Source organism: Hyperolius riggenbachi, chromosome 6 (assembly GCF_040937935.1).
Source record: "Hyperolius riggenbachi isolate aHypRig1 chromosome 6, aHypRig1.pri, whole genome shotgun sequence".
Classification (NCBI taxonomy): domain Eukaryota; kingdom Metazoa; phylum Chordata; class Amphibia; order Anura; family Hyperoliidae; genus Hyperolius; species Hyperolius riggenbachi.
Genome location: NC_090651.1, coordinates 16,220,515 through 16,241,303, shown reverse-complemented (window position 1 = coordinate 16,241,303; position 20,789 = coordinate 16,220,515). Strand labels below are relative to the sequence as shown.

The window sequence follows — 20,789 nt, the reverse complement described above, 5'->3', positions numbered from 1 at the left end:
TTTATTTATATACTCCAGACAACCATGCAACGCGTTTCACATGTATATTCCTGCTTCTTCAGGCAATAACAAATAGGAGTACACGCAGTACAGTCTCAAGGCCACAATAAGCGCTTTAGAGGCGTATATAAATAAACCTGTTGTTAAAAAGCTGACAGTATCTTGCCTACTTCAACGAGGCGAGTCCACCACCACCTCCTGAGGAATTTTAAACTTTTTAGTACCTTTTATCCTGCTGGTGCCTCTGTTCATTCTTATAAAACATAAAGATCTAAACAACTTTGACAAAGTGAGGAGTGTCCGCTCGCTGACATTCGAGTGATGAACCTCAGGAACCGGGAGAGGAAAAAGGTAACAGAAAAACACCAGATAGTGTAGTATTTCCAATCAATGAAATAATGTGTGAAACAAATACATTTGGTTTAAGAGCGCTTTGCAATACAAGCAAAACATTTTGTGAAATTTTGACTTGATATACAAGCAACGTCTTTATATACAAGCAAAAATAAAAAAAGGATAGAGTGCCACGTCATCACAACTGAGCCAATAGTTCTTCTCCCTTTGGTGCTGCAGGACTGTACTTAAAGAGAACCCGAGGTGGCATTGTATTACGTTAGTGGGGCACAGAGGCTGGTTGGGCACACTAACACCAGCCTCTGTTGCCCCATCGTGTGTCTCAAAGACCCCCCTGCTCGCCGCTATACCCCCGCAGTGCTGGCGACACGCAGCGTGTCGCCAGCACAATGTTTACTCTAGCGCTGTCTGTCAGCGCCGCTCCCCCGCCTCCTCCGCATCGCCGCTACCCGCCCTCGTCCCTTCCCTCCAATCAGCGGGAGGGAAGGGACGCGGGCGGGTAGCGGCGATGCGGAGGAGGCGGCGGAGCGGCGCTGACAGACAGCGCTAGAGTAAACATTGTGCTGGCGACACACTGCGTGTCGCCAGCACTGCGGGGGTATAGCGGCGAGCAGGGGGGTCTTTGAGACACACGATGGGGCAACAGAGGCTGGTGTTAGTGTGCCCAACCAGCCTCTGTGCCCCACTAACGTAATACAATGCCACCTCGGGTTCTCTTTAATTGTACTTATTATGAGTGTAGAGACTGCAAACTCACATTTTCATGAAATCCTCAAACATAACTGTCATTGGATAACTTCCAAGTTAAAGAGAAACCATAACCAAGAATTGAACTTCATCCCAATCAGTAGCTGATACCCCTTTTACATGAAAAATCTATTCCTTTTCACAAACGAATCATCAGGGAGCTCTGTATGGCTGATATTGTGGTGAAACCCCTCCCACAGGAAACTGTGAGGACCATGGTCCTGGCAGTTTCCTGTCTGTGAACCTTGTTGCATTGTGGGAAATAGCTGTTTACAGCTGTTTTCAACTGCCAAAAAAGCAAGCAGCAGCTACTTCCACTGACATAAAAATGTCACCATGTGATCAATGCCAGAATGTAAATCAGGGAGAGGAAAGATTGTACAGTGGTCAAACACCTACTAAATCATTTATATATAATTATTGTAAAAATGAAGCACTTTTTTTATCACATTATTTCACTGGAGTTCCTCTTTAAAGCCACACACAAAAAAAGGTTGTGGTTAGCCAACAGACGGCAATTATTCTGTTAGTTACAGTGAAAGTCTTGTTTACATTTTTTATACTGTTTTACTAACACTAATTCTGGGTTGTGGAATGAATCACCTGGGTTTCCATTCATTCTAATGGGGAAATTCGCTTTGATATAAGAGTGCTTTGGATTACAAGCATGTTTCCGGAACATTTATGCTTGCAAACCAAGGTTCTACTGTACTACTTACAAACCTGGGTTGCTGTTAGGCCACCACACTATTAGGCAGGTGGATAATTCCATCTCCACTCAGTTTGGGTATCCTCTTCAGGGTAAGTTGGGTCGCACTCCAGGAAAAGGACCACTGGATAATTACCTCAGGGGACACCCCAGGGGGAGGGGAAAACTGTACACAAAATGAGAGGAGGTGCCCCCGTGTAATATGCGATGGGTAAACCTGAGTAGTCTTACCTCAGGTAGGAGGTTTAAGGATAATTTTATGGGACACAGGACAATGCGTTTCGCGGGACCTGCCTGCATCCTCAGGTGTACAGTACAGTGTAAAGACTCGTAGTGGCCCTGGGCAGTGAAAGAATTGGTTGCCCCTTCCCCCGCCAATGTCAGTATGGTATCTCATGCATGGTAAATGGCCACGTCCATGGCGGACACTGCATAGCCGCCTTGTGCTCACGATACAAATATTTAGGTTTTGCTAAAATTTTCCGCTGTGTTTTGCCTCCACCCCATTGTCTCAGCATGTTGCATCCTTCCTTGATGCTGCCGGGGGAAGGGCTTATGGGGAGAACATCCCGGTGACTAGACTGCAGACAGTGCCTTAGTGACGCGCACAGGTGCTGGGCCAGCACACGCACTCGATGTCACTGTGATCTCCTGTGCTGCAGTTACGTGAGGCACTGGCAGTGACAAGGTTATCCCTCGGTGAGTGCATTTGGTACCCCCACCCAAGAATGGTGGCCCTGTGCATTTACACAGATGGCACTTGCCTAAGGCCGCCCCTACCAAGGCTTACCTCTTCCAACACTGGGTCTCTAGCACTCCCACTGCAGCCACTAGGTGTCCTCTGGTCTTTTCTTTCCTCTTGGTCTGAGTCTTTGTGCACATTGAGTGACTTCACGAGACTGGGAGTAGCACTGAGCCCCTTGTGGACAAGGAGCACGGCTATGATGACATATCCGATAAGCTCTTGTCAGAGGGTTCGTGCTTGGAGACAGTGGGGCCGAGGTACAACATTTTCAGTTTGAGCAAATATGGTCTTTTTCGTTTAGTTGTAATTTCTACGGAAATATCACATTTCACACAGATGGGAGTATTCACTAAATTAAACTGGATTGAGAGAACACATTTTCAAGAAAGTTTTGAAAAAATGTGTATCCATTATGTTTTCATGAAAATTTGAGCTTTAACCCTTTTGGGATCGGCTGCCTAACCTACCTTAACCATTTTCGCCTTTTGGACATGACTTTCACGTCCAAAAGGCTGCTGCACGCATGTGCGCGCCCCCGTGGTCTTTCTAAAAAAAGAGGCCGCGGTCTTTCTGAAAGAAAAAAAAAATCATGTCTTCCTTGTAGTTTCTGTAAGCGAGAGCGCTCGCTCACAGGATAGAAAAACAAAAAAAATCACTGTGCCATCTTGTGACCAAATAGTGAAACTACATGTACATATATTTTTATTACAAAAAGACACAATAAATTACATTTAAAATTACACCCCACACCCAAAAAATACCCAAACAAAATTTTTAACTAATATAAAAAAAATTACAATTTAAAAAAAAAACAAATAGTTACTGAAGGGTCTGAACATTTTTAATATGCATGTGAAGAGGGTATACAATTAAAATTTTTCAATTATAAGCTTGAAAATAGTGATGGACGCAAAACTAAAAAAATGCACCTTTATTTCCAAACAAAATATTGGCGCCATACATTTTGATAGGGACATAATTTAAAGCGGAATATAACCCTGCATTTCAACTTTGCTCTAAAACATTATTTACAGCATATTATATGCAACCAGCATTTTTTTTTTACTAGACCAGCATTGGAAGGGTTAAACACAGAGGTTTTAAGTTCCGAGCAGACGTTCAGATAGTTACATTCTATTTAGTTATATGTATATATTTAGAAATGTTACACACTCTTTGGCTGTCCTCCAACTCCTTCTCAGTGAGAGAGATGAGTCACAATAAACACTTAGATACATTTGTGTAAACAAAAAGTATCTAACTCAAGTTCGGATGCGTCTGCAGAAATCTCCAGGGACTTTAAAGCCCTGTGTAACCCTTCCAATGCTGGTCTAGTAAAAAAAAAATGCTGGTTGCATATAATATACTGTAAATAATGTTTTAGAGCAAAGTTGAAATGCAGGGTTATATTCCGCTTTAAATGGTATAATAACCGGGTCAAATGGGCAAATAAAATACGTGGGTTTTATTATGGTAGCGTGTGTTATTTTAAAGCTATAATGGCTGAAAACTGAGAAATAATGATTTTTTTTCCCATTTTTTCCTAATATTCCTGTGAAAATACATTTAGAAAAAAATAATTCTTAGCAAAATGTACCACCCAAAGAAAGCCTAATTGGGGGTGGAAAAAACAAGATATAGATCAATTCATTGTGGTAAGTAGTGATAAAGTTATTGGGGAATGAATGGGATGTGAAAAATGCTCGGATGCATAAGGTGAAAAACGACTGAAGGCTCAAGTGGTTGAGGACCAAGCGTTTTTGCATTGGGGGTGGGCGCGCATTTGGGGGGGTCAGGCAGCTGGATCCATGTTAAGGCTTGCTTGGCATAGTGTCATAAGTGTGGCCAGGTGTCCCCCCTGTAGCTGGCAGTCTTTACTCACCTCCCAGGCTCCAGCGATGAGCCGCTGTGGACCCCTCCGCTTTGGCCGGCATCCCTGCTCGTACTGCCGCTAAGTCCCGGGTTGCGGCTTGATGACGTCATCAAGCCGCGACCCGGGACTTACGTCACAGCGAGCGGGGATGCCGGCCAGAGCGGAGGGGAGCGCCATTCGCCGGTGATCGACAGGAAGTTGAGTGGATCCTCTTCTTTCCCCCCTACCTCTGCAGTTCTCTGCTGACGATCGTAGATATCACATGACCAGGAGCCATACGCGAAGGCTCCTGATCACTGATGGGAGATGTCAGCTGTCATATGACAGCTTAATCCCCCCTCTTGGGTGCGCACGATCGCGTCGGGAGCGTAAATGGCGGGCAACGTAAATCCTACACCGCATCAGGCTAGAATAGCCACAAGTGCGGCGTAGGATTTAATATAGGCGGTCCCCAAAAGGTTAAAGGAGTCATCAGGGAAAAATAAAAAAAATCAGCCTTACTCACCTGGGGCTTTCTCCAGCCCCTTGCAGCCGGCTGTCCAACGCTGACAGTTCCGCCCTCTGCTGTGTCCCGGGCTCTCCGCACGCTGTTCAGGCCGACCTCGAGGTCGTCCTTACTGCGGCTGCGCTGCTGTCAATCATGGCCACGTGGTCCGCGGTGCAATGCGCAGGCGCAGAACTACTACTCCTGCTCAGTGCGCCGTAGACCACGTGGCCATGATTGACAGCAACGCAGCCGCGGTAAGGACAACCTTGAGGTCGGCCTGAACAGCGTGCGGGGAGCCCGTGACGGCGGCGGAGAGCGGAGCGGTCAGCGTGGGACAGTCGGTGGCAAGGGGCTGGAGAAAGCCCCAGGTGAGTAAGGCTAATTTTTGTATTTTTCCCTGATGACTCCTTTAAACAATTAGGCGTACCTAGTAAAAAAAATGTACAGTAAAGCGGAAGAACGCTGAATAAAGTTTTGGTGTTTAGTAGCTGTTGCAGATTTGTAGCGTGCATAAAATACAGGTGCAAGGATAAATGGGTGACCTGTGAACAGATATAAGTGTAAACGAATACCATTGTAAATTGGGCACCAAATGAAAGGCGCCAAATGAAAACAAAAAACAATTTACAGTGGTAATGAGGATAGTATGACTCTATAACTAAACCTAACCCTAAAACCCTTCTTTCTGACACCTAACCCTAAACGCCTTGATGCCTGACCCTAACACCCCCCTTCCTGATGCCTAACCCTGAACCCCCCTTCCTGACACCTAACCCTAAGACCCCCCCCTCCTCTTGACACTTCATTCTAACCCCCCCTTCCTTACTCCTAGACCTAAAACCCCCCTTCCTGATACCTAACCCTAAAACCTTCCTTACTGACGCCTAACCTTAGAATACCCCTTCCCGATGCTTAACCCTAAAACCCTCCTTCCTGACATCTAACCCTGAAACCCCCCTTACTAACCCTAAAATTTTCAAAACGATACATTTCAAAACAAAAAACTACAAATATTTTAGTATTAGTATAAACTTAGTATAAACTCTAGTGTTTTCTGATCTTTAAACCGATAACAATTATCTAAAAAACTACAAAGTTTTGCTTTCGATGACCAATAGCCGATATTTCTATTAGCGCCTTTGGCTGCACCCAAATCTTCCATTAGCCACGGACGCCTAAGTTTCCTGCTTGTGATTTGTGTACAAGTGCGGCTGTGTTGTGTGTATACATCTGATCTTCCTGCCTTCCTCTCCCTCTCTGATTATGCCACTGACCAGTTCCTCACTGGGCTCCCTATTATCATTATTTTGCAGTCTATTTTGTGTGTTTTTCCTTCTCGTCTGGCAGGGGAGGAGACTGCTGAGAGCTTGGAGCAGTTGTGCAAATGTGTACCTTAATAAAGCTTTCCTCCTTCAATGCACTGCCACACAGGAGCTGCAGCGATGGCATTGATTTCCCTGTGAGCCGCCTGCGCTGTCTCGTTCTCTGTGCTTCCAGGCCATAGCGGGGGCCTCCCATGGAGAGGCAGCACTGTCAGCCTGCCTGTTAATTAGGCGTTCGGGGAAATGCCTGCTGATGGCTGTTTTAGCGGCCGAGCTGCAGCCTCTGGGGCAATTCGCTGCAAGGAATCAGCACAATCCTCCCCTAAACCCCGTTCTTTGCTTCTCGCGACGCACACCTGGAATTTTAAATGTCTGGGCTTTGACATGTAATTAATGGAGCAGATTTGAATTCTGTTTTTACTTTCTAATAAGCCATGGAAAACAACAGACTCGTTCCACATGTGCGACACGGGGCGAGAGGGAAATAAAACTGTCGCCATGGCAGAAATAAAACCGCACCATTGGCATAAGCCGGTCTGGACATCAGCGTTGCATGAACAGTGGCAGAATAGCATACATGAAATAAAGACACCTGGAAAGAAGGGCGCAGGGATTGCCGCTAGTAGAATATTGCTAAAATTAGTGATATTCTACTAAAATAAAATATCAGTAAGTTTTACAGATATTTTACTATGGCTTATCCTAACCCTATTCTCACATAGAACCCTTCCTCTACTGATGCCTAACCCTAAACCCCCCTGCTGGTGCCTAACCCTAAGACTCCCTCTATTGGTGCCTAACCCTAAACCCCCCTGCTGGTGCCTAACCCTAAGACTCCCTCTATTGGTGCCTAACCCTAAACCCCCCTGCTGGTGCCTAACCTTACCCCCCTCCTAAACCTTTAGCCCCCCTCTACCGCAAAGCCGTGATGTGCAGCAAATAAGTTAAATTTGGGCACTCTGAGGCGCGTGTATCAAAAAAGGGCGCCTGGAAAAAAGGGGTATAGCCGAAATTTTTAGTTTTAATGCAAAACCATATTTTTCTTTTAAGGGGTTGTAAACGAAAATTTAGTGCTAAATAGGTTAAATAAACGGAAATTAAATGGCAAAATACCGTCTATAACAACAAACGAATTCTGAAATGAAATGTCAAATAGCGTCTATAACAAAAACGATATTTACACTTGTATTAAGCATAGCAATGCAATGGTAGGTTTTACAGATATTTTACTGTAATTATACCTTACTGTAGGCTCACACAGATCTCTCCCTATCCCTATCCCCTAGACCCCCTCTTTGTTTAAATATACATAATTTAATAAATTATATATATTACATATATGGTGCTGTAACTATACCTAACCTTACTCTCACACAGAGCCCTCCCTGTACCTATCCCTAACCCTTTGACCCCTCTGGTGGTGCCTAACCCTAAGACCTCCCTGGTGGTGCCTAACCCTAAGACCTCCCTGGTGGTGCCTAACCTTAAGACCCCCCTGGTGGTGCCTAACCCTAAGATCCCCCTGGTGGTGCCTAACCCTAAGACCCCCCTGGTGGTGCCTAACACTAAGACCCCCCCTGGTGGTGCCTAACCCTAAGAGCCCCCTGGTGGTGCCTAACCCTAACCACCCCCTGGTTGCGTATATTATAGTGTAACTATACCTAACCCTCCCTGTACCTATCCCTAACCCCTAGACCCCCCTGGTAATGCCTAAACCTAACCATCCGTACCGTACAAACACACTAAACACATATAAACAATAATATATTTAATCCTTAAAATACTTCTCTACAAATAACATGAATAAAATAATTTATATATTTGTAATAGAATAAATAGCCTTAAAATAGCCTTAAAATCACGTATACATTAATATTATAAATAGAGAAAAGTATATATAAATATATACAATACAATAGATAGCCTTACAATCACGTACGTATTAGAAATCTTAAAATAACAGTAATATTAAAAGCGATATTTTAGTAACTATAATCAACGCATTATAAGTGTAAAAACAAAGTTAATACGAAAAGCGATGTATTTCTAATACAATAAGGTTGAAACCGGTATTTACGCATTATATGTATGAAAACAAATTTTTAAATGATCAAAGAAGAAGTGTAAACGAAAATTTAGTTGTTATACTTCTGTAAGCGAAATTTTTAAACTAAAAAATATGTAAAAACTGATATAAGCGAAATTTAAAAACAAAAAATAAGTATAACACAAACTCAAAACGAACTTGTAAACGATATTTGTTATAAACCTTATTCTGTAAAGGAAAACTTTTGTTAACACGATCCCTGTAACCGCTATTTCTCAGGCGCCCTTTTTTCCTGTCGGGCGCCGAATAGCCGATATTTTGCATTGCAGTCTATGGCGGCGCCCTTTCTGTCCACTATCCCTGTGCGCCCTTTTTTACTAGCTCCCTCGGAGGCATCTAATTACCGGCAGGCAGGGTAAATTATGTGTCCTCAGAGGAGCTCACTATCTAATCCTACCATAGTCACAGGGCTTAATTCACAAAGCGGTGCTAACTGTTAGCACGCCTGTGAAAACCCCCTTAGCACGTCTAAACAAGCTTTTCGCGCGTAAAACTTTATGCGCTTAAATCTTTATGCGCGCACTGCACAGCGCAGGGCGCTCCGCTCGAAGTGCCCAGTAAAGCCTATGGGACTTAGCACGCGCATAGGACTTTGCGCGCGTAAAACTTTGCGTGCGGTACTTAGCGCGTGATCTGATTGAGAAAACCGGTGCTAACCTACTTAGCACACTGGTTAGCGCGCCTAAAGACTTTAGACGTGCTAAGTAGATTAGCACCGCATAGTGAATCAAGCCCATAGTCTAATGTCCTACCATACTATTATTATGTATTTATATAGCACTGACATCTCCTGCAGCACATTACAGAGTACATAGTCATGTCACTGACTGTCCTCAGAGGAGCTCACGGTCTCCATAGTCTATTATAGCTATCGAGGACTAAGGATTTTTTTTTTCCGGGCAGAGGGAGCAATTACTTATCAGTGGCTGGATAGTGTAATGGTTAAGGGCTCTGCCTCTGACACAGGAGACCCGGGTTCGAATCTCGGCTTTGCCTGTTCAGTAAGCCAGGACTTATTCAGTAGGGGACCTTGGGCTAGTCTCCCTAACACTGCTACATGCCATAGTGGCTGCAGCTCTGGCGCTTTGAGTCTGCCAGGAGAAAAGCGCGATATAAATGTTCTGTGTTTATTTGTTTGTTTAGCATTTTCTACATTATGAGAGAAAACCAGAATGCCCTGAGGAACGGATCAGATGATTTGAACTATACAACATATTGGTAATCAGACGCCCCGGCGATGAGTTGGGCGCATGATGCGGTACTAGTAACTGATTGTATAGTAGCTACGGAAGGAACAGAGGAGCCCATTGTCTATTTTGTAGTTGATCTGCTACAATAGCTGTCTTTTAATTGCCAGAGGAAGAGGTTAGGGTTAGGCATTAGGTGAGAGGGTTAGTTTTATGCTCTAGGAGGGGAGGGTTCAGGTGAGAATGGGTACACTATAGTACAATAAGGGTAATGTAAATTACCAATATTTTTACTAGCGGCACGGCAGAGCACGTACCTATAATTAAGCCACTGGTAAATTTGGGAGCAGGATAAAGCCGATAAATGGCTCATCCTGCTCCTGCAAAAGTCCCGGCGGCGAGACTGTTCCCCCTCTAGATAGCCGTGGACAGTGGGGGAAATATGTAATTTGGCTGCCAGCTGTCGCTGGCGGCTGAAAGAGACACTACATGCGGAAAAAAAAAATATGATATAGTGAATTGGTTGTGTACTATGAATAATTACTAGAAGATTAGCAGCAAAGAAAATATTCTCATACTTTTATTTTCAGGTATATAGTGTTTTTTCTAACATTGCATCATTCTATAATATGTGCAGATTACACAACACTCAGTATTCAAAATGATTCTTTCAGAGCAGTCTGTGAAGTAATGACCTCTCCTCTAGCAGAGGAAAAGTAAATACCGTATATACTCGAGTATAAGCCGACTCGAGTATAGGCCGACCCCCCAACTTTTACCAAAAAATCCTGGAAAAAATGATTGATCCGAGTATAGGCCGAGGGTAGGAAATGCAGCAGCATTAATAATAAAAATAATTCCTCCTCCTCATCTGTCTAATCACAAATTGTAATTTGAACTCTCCTGTGTCACCTGTCAAGGTAAATAAGCTCATTTGAAAGCACAGGATGTTAATATGTCTGCTTCCATGAAAGCAGGAAGTAGACGCACTGCAGATGTATTGCAGGATTTTGTATCAGCTGTAACAAAGAATTGTTTTTCTTTACTATCTTAAGGTGCGTATCTTATAGAGCAGAGAGAAAGTACTGAGTTCTGCGTTAAAAGCTATCACTAATGGCAGCGTGCCCCCCTGCACTCCCCCACCGCAATGTGTAAAAAAAGGGAAAAAAAGCTGAGCAGCACTAATGATCACATAACTCCCCCCTCCCCTCCTGCTCGTGGCTATGTGTACAGTAATCTGTGCCCCCTTCCCGTTTGCCGCAATGAGTACAGTAACCCACATGCCCCTCTCCCCCGCTATGTGTAACTTGAGTGCCCACCTCCCCGAGTGCACCTTCCTTCCGCAGAGTGTAAAAAAAAAATAAAAAAAAAGCTGAGCAGCGCTAATGGTTGATTAACTTCCCCCTCCCGCTCGCCGCAATGTATACAGTAACCCGCATGTCCTCCTCCCCGCTATGTGTAAAGTGCTGTAATCCATGTGACAGTCTCTCCCTGGCAGACTGGAGTGTGTTGCCAACCTTGGAATTGTCCTCCGTGTCCCCCAAGTGTCACCATATGCAGCGCAGCTTTGAGTAACTCACAGTGATCCGCGCTGTGTTCGGATGCCTCTTCCTGCCTGTCGCAGGCTCGTTGCTATGACGCCGCACGTGGTGCACGTGATTGAGTCATAGCAACGAGCCTGCGACAGGCAGGAAGAGGCATCCGAACACAGCGCGGATCAAAGTTACTCAAAGCTGCGCTGCATATGGTGACACTCGGGGGACACGGAGGACAATTCCAAGGTTGGCAACACACTCCAGTCTGCCAGGGAGAGACTGTCACATGGATTACAGCACTTTACACATAGCGGGGAGGAGGACATGCGGGTTACTGTACACATTGCGGCGAGCGGGAGGGGGAAGTTAATCAACCATTAGCGCTGCTCAGCTTTTTTTTTTTTTACACTCTGCGGAAGGAAGGTGCACTCGGGGAGGTGGGCACTCGAGTATAAGCCGAGACCCCCACTTTTGGGCCACTTTTTTGGCCTCAAAAACTCGGCTTATACTCGAGGATATACGGTAGTCCAGGAACAGTTGAGATAATAAAAGTCAGATAACAGCCCTCTCCACGACTAACGTAGTCGGAGAGCTTAATGGCTTGTTTGCATAGAGATAACAACTGGAGTTTCTCAACTCTTCCTCTACTGGAAACAATTAGACTGATGTATCTGATCTTAATGTTTTATTTCTTAGCTGTGCTACACATACAAATCATAATATCATCATTTTTTTTTTCGCTTCAGTGTCTCTTGAATAACGCTGTTTTTAAAGTAATTTGCGCTCTGTCTTTTGATGGCGCCCAAATTACTATCTGAGCGCGTTTTAGCCGAATTCCTATTACGGCCTATGGTGGTGCCAGCTGTGTCAAAATCTCCGGTGCTATTTTCATTTGCGGCAGCACCGCAATACGTAATCCCAGAGGAAACCTATACAGACATGGGGAGGACATACAGCCTCCATGCAGATAGTGTCTTATTTCATATAATCCCAGGATCCCAGTGCTGCACCCTCTGTATACATTTCCCCGCGTTGTATGTGTGTCTGTACGAATGGCTGCCCTGTTCCTGCCATGCTTGCCGGATCTCGGCTCACTTATTCCAGGCTATGATTTCAGGCATGCCAATTTTCTTTCTCACATTTTCCTTGCTGTTTAATTGACGACAATGTGAAAAATCTCGAGTCTGCAGATCGGTGTTATAGCAATATGTAATATTGAATCCTCCATGTGACGGCTGCTCACTTCAAACGTGTTAATTTTACTTAACGATGAAGTGTTTCAGCACCGGGCATGTAATGCACCCTTTCTGCTCCGGATTTTATTTCAACAGCGCTGCAGCATTCTCGCTAAAGCTGCGTACACACCTGAGATAAAAGTCTTTGGAAAACCAACGAGCGATCTGACAATGATGCTAATAAAAAAGATACAACACCGCGGAATTATGTTGGTGCTTTAAAGATCAATAATAATAATAGCAAAATAATGTCCAAAACATTTCCAAAAATAGTGACAAAAGATATTTATCTCAATCTTTCAAATCCATCCCGGCGGGTCTGATCTACCGACAATCGTTTGTTAGGCCTGGGACTCGCTACAGACGCCTTGTGGAAAATCACAAAGGGCCCATGATTGCCCAGTCACGGAAGTGCCACGATTTTACCTCGATTCCCGGAGAAATCGCGATTTGGCCAAATACTCCGGAATTGCTCCCAAAATTCTACAACCAGCGATTTGCATGTGGAAACACCCCCATAGGGATGGACTGTGGCAGCACTTTCCTGATCGCTGGCGATTGACAAGTGCTGCAGAGTCGCTCTGAGTGGGTCCCGGGCCTAAAACAAAGTGAGAATGAGATCACCAGATATTTCTTAACTTTTGTGTGCACAGCACATGTATGAGGAAGAAGGAAGTAAATGGACTACAAAAGCATTTCTGAGGTCTTTTGCATGAACTGCTACACGTGTATAGCATCATTACACCAATCTGTTATTCAAACCGTCTTGAGACAAACCTATGCAGCAAATAAATTCCTCAGTTTGCAAATTGCCCTTCCTGACACCTAACCCCAAAACCCCCATTCCTAATGCTTAACCCTTAAACTACCCTTCCTCATGCCTAACTCCTAACCCCCCCTCCTTGACGCCTAACCCTAAAACCCCCCTCCCTGACGCCTAAGCCTAAAACCACCCTTCCTGACGCCTAAGCCTAAAACCACCCTTCCTGACGCCTAAGCCTAAAACCCCCCTCCCTGACGCCTAACCCTAAAACCCCCCTCCCTGACGCCTAAGCCTAAAACCCCTCTTCCTGACCCCTAACCCTAAAACCGCCCTTACTGATTCCTAACCCTTAACCTCCCTTCCTGACACCTAACCCTAAACCCCCCCAATTGACGCCTAACTCTGAAACCGCCCTTCTTGGTACCTAACCCTAAAACCACACTTCACGACACCTAAACCTAAACCCCCCCTTCCTGACACCTAACCCCCCCTTCCTGAAGCCTAACCCTAAACCCCCCCTTCCTGACACCTAACCCCCCCTTCCTGAAGCCTAACCCTAACCCCCCCCCCCTTCCTGACACCTAACCCCCCCTTCCTGATGCCTAACCTTAACCCCCCCCCCTTCCTGACACCTAACCCCCCCTTCCTGATGCCTAACCTTAACCCCCCGACGCCTAACCCTAAAACGGATCTTCCTGATGCCTAATCCTAAAACCCCCTTTCTGATACCTAACCCCCCCTTCCTGAAGCCTAACCCTAAACCCCCCCTTCCTGAAGCCTAACCCTAAACCCCCCCTTCCTGACACCTAACCCCCCCTTCCTGAAGCCTAACCCTAACCCCCCCCCCTTCCTGACACCTAACCCCCCCTTCCTGATGCCTAACCTTAACCCCCCGACGCCTAACCCTAAAACGGATCTTCCTGATGCCTAATCCTAAAACCCCCTTTCTGATACCTAACCCCCCCTTCCTGACACCTAACCCCCCCTTCCTGAAGCCTAACCCTAAACCCCCCCTTCCTGAAGCCTAACCCTAAACCCCCCCTTCCTGACACCTAACCCCCCCTTCCTGAAGCCTAACCCTAACCCCCCCCCCCCCTTCCTGACACCTAACCCCCCCTTCCTGATGCCTAACCTTAACCCCCCGACGCCTAACCCTAAAACGGATCTTCCTGATGCCTAATCCTAAAACCCCCTTCCTGATACCTAACCTTAAACCCCCCCTTCCTGAAGCCTAACCCTAAACCCCCCCTTCCTGACACCTAACCCCCCCTTCCTGAAGCCTAACCCTAACCCCCCCCCCCCCTTCCTGACACCTAACCCCCCCTTCCTGAAGCCTAACCCTAAACCCCCCCTTCCTGACACCTAACCCCCCCTTCCTGAAGCCTAACCCTAACCCCCCCCCCTTCCTGACACCTAACCCCCCCTTCCTGAAGCCTAACCCTAAACCCCCCCTTCCTGAAGCCTAACCCTAACCCCCCCCCCCCTTCCTGACACCTAACCCCCCCTTCCTGAAGCCTAACCCTAAACCCCCCCTTCCTGACACCTAACCCCCCCTTCCTGAAGCCTAAACCTAAACCCCCCCTTCCTGACACCTAACCCCCCCTTCCTGAAGCCTAACCCTAACCCCCCCCCCCTTCCTGACACCTAACCCCCCCTTCCTGAAGCCTAACCCTAAACCCCCCCTTCCTGACACCTAACCCCCCCTTCCTGAAGCCTAACCCTAAACCCCCCCTTCCTGACACCTAACCCCCCCTTCCTGAAGCCTAAACCTAAACCCCCCCTTCCTGACACCTAACCCCCCCTTCCTGAAGCCTAACCCTAACCCCCCCCCCCTTCCTGACACCTAACCCCCCCTTCCTGAAGCCTAAACCTAAACCCCCCCTTCCTGACACCTAACCCCCCCTTCCTGAAGCCTAACCCTAACCCCCCCCCCCCTTCCTGATGCCTAACCTTAACCCCCCGACGCCTAACCCTAAAACGGATCTTCCTGATGCCTAATCCTAAAACCCCCTTCCTGATACCTAACCCTACAATCCCCCTTCCTGACCTCTAACCGTAAAACATCCCTTCCTAACCCTAAAATGTTCAAAAACGATACATTTTAAAACGATAATTTTCAAAAATGAACACTTTGTAAATACAAAACATTAACAATGTCAAAAATTATAACATTCTAATTTTCAAAACAAAAAACAAATTCAAAAACTATAATTTTGTAATTTTGAAAACGATAATTATTGTGCGCCCAAATTCCTGCTTTGGTTGCCTCATAGGCGATATTTGCATCAGCGCCTAACGGCCCCCCAAATCGCCCATTAGCCACTGGCGCCCAAATTTCCTGCTTCCCTGAATTCCCGCCATTCCTCCTTTGTTATGTGCAAAATTTAGCTTATGCAAAATCTTGCATGACATTTCGCAATTACGATTACATGTAATTACAATTTCAAAAATTATTTTTTACTTGTTCCAATTTCCCTCTGTTTTCCTTAACATAGCTAGCAAATTTGGTCACTGTGGCGTGTACTGAATGGGGGCTCCTAATTATGGTCACGAGCAAAATAAATTACAATTTTTTTGTGTAGAGTAATAGATCGGCACTAGATGCTGCAATAGGAGCCCTCTGGGGGGGCCGGTAGAGTACTTGCTGTGCCTCCAGATAAGAACACTGTTAAACATTGGTTAGGAAAACAAATGATCCGGGCACCAGCTCAGTATGCAGAAATTCCACCGATTTATTCCATCCCCAGACAAGACAAGAGATCTCTGAGGAAGTAAGCTAGCAGCTTGCGAAACAGCTGTCAGATTGTTGCTATCATAATTGTGTCGTCTTGTCTGGGGATGAAATAAATCGGTGGAATTTCTGCATACTGAGCTGGTGCCCGGCTCTTTTGTTTTCCTCACCAATAAATTACAAATTTGCTGGAAATGTTGCATTAGGATTATGCAAAATTCGAGCTCTTCGCTCCTTTTTTCAAGAAAGCCCCTAATTTTTTACAGACATTCATTAAGTTCAACATAATAATAATAATAATCCGAACATTTGTATAGCGCTTTTCTCCTGTCGGACTCAAAGCGCTCAAGAGCTGCAGCCACTGGGACGCACTAAAGAGGCCACCCTGCAGTGTTAGGGAGTCTTGCCTTGAACTCCTTACTTATGGTAGACGGGCAGTCAGACTCATGAGATGTTTTTAATATAAAGAAGTTTCATTTGATGAAATACCTTAAAGGAAATCTAAAGTGGAAAAAAAATCAGTTTAAGTTACCTGGGGCCTCTTGCAGCCCCCTGGAGTCATCCCGTTCACACACCCTCCTTCCGAGCCCCTCCGGGCTAGCAGCAGCGACCCCCTCAAAGCTGGCCGGCCATGAGTCTTCTCTCCACGCTCCTGGCATGCCAGAAGTATTCTGCGCATGCATAGTACATGAAAATCGGTACTGCACATGCGCAGAGCGCTCCTGGCAGTTGGAGCGAGGTCAGGGTGCGTGCGGCTCGGGGCCACGCATGCGACTGACCGCGACCAGCCAGCTTTACAGGGGTTGCCGGCGCTGCTCAATGGAGGGACACTCAGAAGGATGACTTTATGGGGCTGCAAGAAGCCCCCAGGTAGGTTAAAGGGGAACTTCAGCCTAAACAAACATACTGTCATTAAAGAGACTCCGTAACAAAAATTGCATCCTGTTTTTTATCATCCTACAAGTTCCAAAAGCTTTTCTAATGTGTTCTGGCTAACTGCAGCACTCTCTGCTATCACTATCTCTGTAATAAATCAATGTATCTTTCCCCTGTCAGACTTGTCGGCCTGTGTCTGGAACGCTGCCAAGTTCTTCAGTGTGGTGGTTCTGCTATGAACTCACAATTCCAGGCCCCTCTCTCCACACGGCCTGTGTGTTATTTAGGATTAGAGCAGCTTCTCTCTTCTCTCTTATCTTTTACAAGCTGGATAAATCGTCCTCTGAGCTGGCTGGGCTTTCACATACTGAGGAATTACAAACAAGGGCAAAGCTGTTTGCAGGAAGAAAAGAGCAGCCTGAAACTTCAGTGCATGGGGGAAAGAAACACACAAATGATCTCTTGAGATTCAAAAGGAATGCTGTATACAGCCTGCTTGTGTATGGATGTATTTTCTATGTGTGGACATACTGTACATCAACCAACTTCCTGTTTTGGTGGCCATTTTGTTTGTTTATAAACAAACTTTTTAAAACTGTTTTTAACCACTTTTAATGCGGCGAGGAGCGTCGAAATTGTGACAGAGGGTAATAGGAGATGTCCCCTAACGCACTGGTATGTTTACTTTTGAGCGATTTTAACAATACAGATCCTCTTTAACCACCCTGGCGTTCTGATAAGATCGCCAGGGAGGCTGCGGGAGGGTTTTTTTTAAATTAAAAAAAAACTATTTCATGCAGCCAACTGAAAGTTGGCTGCATGAAAGCCCACTAGAGGGCGCTCCGGAGGCGTTCTTCCGATCGCCTCCGGCGCCCATAATAAACAAGGAAGGCCGCAATGAGCGGCCTTCCTTGTTTTGCTTAGATCGTCGCCATGGCGACGAGCGGAGTGACGTCATGGACGTCAGCCGACGTCCTGACGTCAGCCGCCTCCGATCCAGCCCTTAGCGCTGGCCGGAACTTTTTGTTCCGGCTGCGCAGGGCTCAGGCGGCTAGGGGGGCCCTCTTTCGCCGCTGCTCGCGGCGAATCGCCGCAGAGCGGCGGCGATCAGGCAGCACACGCGGCTGGCAAAGTGCCGGCTGCGTGTGCTGCACTTTATTTGATAAAAATCGGCCCAGCAGGGCCTGAGCGGCAGCCTCCGGCGGTGATGGACGAGCTGAGCTCGTCCAGACCGCTCAGGAGGTTAAGTTACATAAGTTATGTTAATTAAAATAGATGGGTAATATAATCTCTTACCCACCCTGTTTTAAAAGAACAGGCAAATGTTTGTGAGTTCATGGGGGCAGCCATCTTTGTCATGGGGGCAGCCATCTTTTTGGTTGAAAGGAGGTGACACAGAGCATGAGACACAGTTCCAACTGTCCTGTGTGCTGATCACCCCTCCCAGCTGCGCGCGCTAGGCTTCAAATCTCAAATTCAAAATTTAAAAAAAAAACAAATTTGCGCCAAAACAGCAGAACGAGAACAACACCATCAGAAATCCCATCATGCTTTGCACAGCATCAGGGGAAAAATGCCCGGGCAGTTTTCTTCTGTGCAGCTAAAAATGAGGCTTGGGTAAGAAAAACAAAGTTCTGATGCTGTGAAACTGGTAAAGAAACACCAAGCCTTTTCAGTGCTTCTGAGAAGATTTTTAGTCTGGAGGTTCACTTTAATCTGATTCATTTTTTTTAGCTTTAGTAACCCCTTAAGATTACTTTTACACATGGCGCGGTGTGATTTTCCTGTGGCAGGAAAACTAGAGGCAGGACGATGGCACCGCACCATTCCCCGTGCATATTATCCTGCGGCAGAGTGCGACGACAGGGTGATATGCGTAGCTCCGCCCCCAACCAGCGATGTGCTCCCTGCTTGACAGGAAGTACGTCACAAAGTTTAGTCGCTCTCCATCTGTGCACCCCAACTACGATTGTTTGCACTTACCACAACACTATAGAGCTGCATTGCTGCATAATCCTTGCAGTAGGCACAGATCATGCGACAACACTCTGCAGAGTTTGCGGCAGCCTTGGGTTGATTTTGCTATTTCAGTTGTGTCGCGCCACTATAAGTCCCCATAGACTTCTGTTGCCCACGCAACAAGCGCTGCTGTGGGGGAGAGTACCACGACGTAATAAAAATGCAATAAGTGTGAAAGGAGCCTTAATCTAACAAAAATCTACCAGAAACCAAATCGGATCCCATTGAGGTTCCGATCACTATTCCATCACAATTGTGTTTACAACTGATCGATATCAAGTGGTCCACAGCCGCAAAACTATATTTCCGGATCAATTTTTGATCAGGGAAGTATTGATTGTACATAACCTCAGACATCCATCTCACAGCGGACGTCTTAAGCGTATCATTTCCTGTGGTGTGTCTGGTGGTTGCAATGTGAGATCTTTACCGGAGAGTTCTAATTTGTAGCGAGTTTAGCCTCGTGTCTGTTACTCTGCTGGTCGGAGCAGCTTTGCTTCCACCACAGAGGAACATACAGCGGCAGATCTTCCCTCCGTCTCTCTGTGTAGCACACGCAGGCCTCCTGACACCACGCTCTGTTCATGACCTCATTCTGCTCCTGGCAACCACGGAGTTTGCTATGGCTTCGGCCTTCAGTTCTTCACCTTTCAGAGGCTTGCGTAGAAAATAAGCTGAGAATGAGCTCCACCGGGACCCTGCCAGAAAAGGCAGCATCAGGCCCGCAGCTTATTGAAATGACTGCCAATGTTTCTGAGCTTGGACCTAGGCTGTGACTGGCATGCTTCTGCTCGTGGAAACTTTTCATGTGCTCATAATGAGCCCTAATGGTTCTGGAAATGTTTTTCATTTTTATTGGAGTCATAACGTTTGGTGTTTTTTTGAAGAGCGCTCAGGGATTTGGATGCTGAAGACTTTACTCCTTCCCCAGAACATGTGGCGGCCGCTGGTCCGTAGCTGTTCGGTGCGGTGGCGGATGACACAACGGCAGCTGTAAATCTTGGATGTTTAAGAAGGTCAACCCCTTGTCATGTTGTCATTTATGCATTGTTGACGTGAATGTGGCCTCGAAGGAGAACCTCTGACCGCTTGCCAGCCATCTTGGCTTTTCACTTTATCGCCCTTTGCGCTCCTGTTTTCTCGATCAGTCAACAAGTCACCTCTCTGACATTCTTGGATATCCTTTAATAGTATCGGAAGATTCTTCTATTCTTGGTTCAGTGTCAAACTCTGAAAATGTTTAAAGCTTCAGAAATAAAGTATTTTTTAGCCCTGTGCAGTTGGTAGGTGTGTATGAACCTTAAAGAGAACCTGAACTGAAAATTAAAAGTCAAAATAAGCATACACAAGTCATACTTACCTTCCATGTAGTCTACTCCTCAGTGTCTTTCTCCTGTCCCGCATCCTGTTTGTTCACTGTGATCAAGGGAATTTTCCGTCCTCCATTTTGAAAATGGCCATTACCCATAACAGCTTTCTGGTCAGCACACAGTTAAACTGTAACATCGCCCACTTGAGCCATAGGGAAACATGGACATTACCTGGTACATCAGTTTTGCTTTCAGCTATAACTGACAGCAACTGATATTTTACTGACAGCAACTGATATATTTCAGATCTGACAAAATATTGTCAGAACTGGAAGGGATTATTGTCAGAAGAAAATGGTGAGCTTCTGAGAGGAACTGATGGCAAGGTAATGTAATGTTCATTTGAAGCTACCTCATGTGTTTATTTTAAATATTTTTACTCAGTACAGGTTCTCTTTAACCTATTTTGGTTCCTGGACGTAGAAACTACGTCCAGGAACCATGCGTGCTCCCGCGGCCGATCGCGCGCGTGCACGCGCACTCCCGGCCGCGGATTCGGTAGCCACGGAATCCATGTATCGGGCTATGGTGCCCGATCACTGATTCCTCTCCCCCGCTGAAAAAGCGACAGCTTCTCTCGGAAGCTGTGCTTTTTCTGGCCGTTCCCTCCCCGATGCGTCACTCTAAGCGTGTGTTACGCTTAGAGTGACGTCATGTAAACAAACTCATGGCCGCCATCTTGTGGCCAAAAAGTAAAACTACAACTAAAATTAAAAAAAAATTAAAAAC

General features: G+C 46.0%; 1 protein-coding gene across 11 annotated transcripts in view; it reads left to right on the top strand.

Moving 5' to 3' along the window:
• PKNOX2 (PBX/knotted 1 homeobox 2) overlaps positions 1-20,789 on the top strand; it is a 603,376-nt gene that overhangs the window by 366,029 nt on the left and 216,558 nt on the right. Inside the window, exon 1 of one of the 11 annotated variants that reach the window (XM_068238892.1) lies at positions 20,323-20,386. The exons of the other annotated variants lie outside the window; for them this stretch is intronic. The gene's annotated coding sequence lies outside the window, so the exon portion shown is untranslated. Of the gene's footprint in view, positions 1-20,322; positions 20,387-20,789 lie in introns of those variants that run through there. 11 annotated transcript variants of the gene reach the window in all.